This window comes from Homarus americanus, unplaced genomic scaffold (assembly GCF_018991925.1).
Source record: "Homarus americanus isolate GMGI-L3 unplaced genomic scaffold, GMGI_Hamer_2.0 scaffold32929, whole genome shotgun sequence".
Classification (NCBI taxonomy): Eukaryota; Metazoa; Arthropoda; class Malacostraca; order Decapoda; family Nephropidae; genus Homarus; species Homarus americanus.
In genome coordinates this window covers 18,353,401-18,356,098 of record NW_024737097.1, presented here as the reverse complement: position 1 = coordinate 18,356,098, position 2,698 = coordinate 18,353,401, and the positions used below count along the sequence as shown (strand labels likewise).

At 40.7% G+C, this 2,698-nt stretch overlaps 1 protein-coding gene across 1 annotated transcript in view; it reads right to left on the bottom strand.

Annotated features, from left to right (window-relative positions):
• Nucleotides 1–2,698, bottom strand: part of LOC121873134 — a 160,181-nt gene that overhangs the window by 49,013 nt on the left and 108,470 nt on the right. The window lies entirely within an intron of this gene.

Genomic DNA, 2,698 nt, shown 5'->3' with positions numbered 1-2,698 from the left:
TGGAGCTATAAACTGCTGTGGCGACTCAGCTCGCTACTTACTGTCGAGTCGCGCTCACCAGCTGGACGCCCACCCCCAACACACACACGCGCGCGCACGTACGTACACACTAACGGCCTCTAGGTGTTTCTTCTCTAGCGGGGAACCACACGCGCTAGCCAGCACCCATGTGGACGCAGCGGCAGTAGCCTGACACCACACACACACACACACACACACACACACACACACACACACACACACACCCGTCGCGGATTTTTCATTGCGCTGATGGCGGTGATCGACCTTAGCTGGGGCGAGGCGCATACACACATTACCTCGGTCACCCTGACATACTCTGAGTGTGTGTGTGTGTGTGTTGAGCCACCCTCTATGCACATACATATACATACACACTCACACAACATCCACAGTCACACACACACACACACACACACACACACACACACTACTACTACTATTACAGGTAAGAGACTCATTAGGTTCATGCAGAAGGCAGACCGTCACCTCTGTGGTAGCATCACACCAGACCTACCAACACCTAACCTCCTTCACAGTCATAACACATAACTGTATTTTTGTGTCCGTTTAGTCACACCATCGTATAAGTTTCCTGACCTGACTGATTTATATTTTACACCAGAAGACTATCACATAAAAAGACATCAGCTTCATCAACAATAACTAGCTAGTTCAGTGTAGTCATTCCGATAGATAATATCCCAAATGTCATTACTGCGATTGATTGTATGGAGAATGTGGCTGTCTTTAGAGAGAGAGAGAGAGAAGAGACAGACAGAGAGAGAGAGAGAGTAATTATCTGTCGCTCTCTCCACTTGTCTTGCATTACTCTTACTGTTATCCCTTCCCTTCTACTGTGAGGTCTCTCTTCCCACTGATGTACTCTATGTAAAAAAAATGATTGTATCCTTTAATCTGTGTGTGTGTGTGTGTGTAAAAAAACATTAATTAATCTCTTCTCCACCTTCGCCTCCTCCTAACCTAACGTATTAACCTTCATTACCGTTTTAGATGTATAACATAACCTAACCTAACCAAACCTCACTGCATCACATGAACCAACCCCATCCACCTTATTTCACCTAAAGATTAACCACGCTAAAATAACATAATCTAACCTAACCAATACACAAAATCAACTGACGATTCGTTAATGCTTGTAAAAATCGCAATTATTGTTGAATCAATTTGTATATCGTTATCTAACCATTCTATGTCGTTAATGAGGTTGTTAGTAAACGGAATCCCCTTCTCTCAACGACTCTCCAGGTAACTGGATGCACTGTACAGACCTCGCTAATGAGAGACACAGGTAACGAAGCGCTAATGACCTAACAGGTAACAATGGCCAGTCCTCAACAAATAATATTAATTTTCATTACTTTAACTTTAATTCCAAATGAAATTCTTATAAATGATGCATTAGCAATGATGGACATGTATGTATGTATGTATGTATGTATGTATGTATGTATGTATGTATGTATGTATATATGTATGTATGCATGTAGTATGTATTTATGTTCAGTATGTATGTGACTGCGTTACTACGTGTTCTGACTAGCGGGGGTGAGTGACTGGCCGAACCAATAGTAACGGAGCTCCCTGACCCAGTGCTTACTAACGGGGTTGTAGTGGCCGAGTGAGGCCTAGTGATGGTCCTTCTATTGAGGGTAGGTGAGGGGAATATGGGAACGAGAGCAAGAGGGGAATGGTATGAGGAGGAAGAGAGAGAGGAGGGGGAAGAGAGGTGAAGGAGGGTTGACAGAACCGGGTGGATGAGGGGAAAAGTGTGTGTGTGTGTGTGTGTATGTGTGTGTGTGTGTGTACATATGTTGTCATGCCAGCGCATACAAGTAGTCGTGTATACATGACAATTTCTACATACACACCAATTAACACAATATACTAGATATACAAAAACAACAACAGCAATAATAATAATAATAATAATAATAATAATAATAATAATAATAATAATAATAATAATAATAATAATAATAATAATATCAATAATAAAAAACTCAATAAATATAAATAGAAAAACGAACAAACAAATAAAAACGAAAACACAAACAAATAAATAAAAAATAAAAAATAAATCTTGCCAAGTATTATCAGACAGTGTTGCCAAGTCACCTCCCTCATCACGGTTAGACAGTGGTGCCAACTCAAACCTGACAGCCCGCCCACTCATGTCTCAAACCATCCAATCTGGGAACAGTTTTTTCTCTCTGTGGCGTGAGAGGAAAATTGGTCTAGCGTGGGATGCCGAGGCTCTGTTGTGCCATATTTTCAAAAGTTCTTTTTTGGGGTACTTTTGTTTTTTTTGGGGGGGGGGGGAGTGAGTGAACAAGTTAACAAAATCCCGAACGAAAAAAGAAAAGGAAAATAAATATTTCATCCGGCAATATTTATTTAATTTTTCAATCTATCCTTCACCTAACCACTAGAGTCATCGCTCGTTCCTATTCTCTCCCATACATCGTCCCCTATCCAATGTATAAAGCTGACGGCAATGTGTTATTACCCTTTTGAATTAACAAGAAAAAATAAATGAAAAGAAAATTCTACAAGAATTTTTTTTAAGGGAAATAAAAGGTCACTAACCCGGGTGGAAAGTGACTACCCTTAGCCCTTATATCCATCCACATAACCCTATCCTAGCCCTCATCTC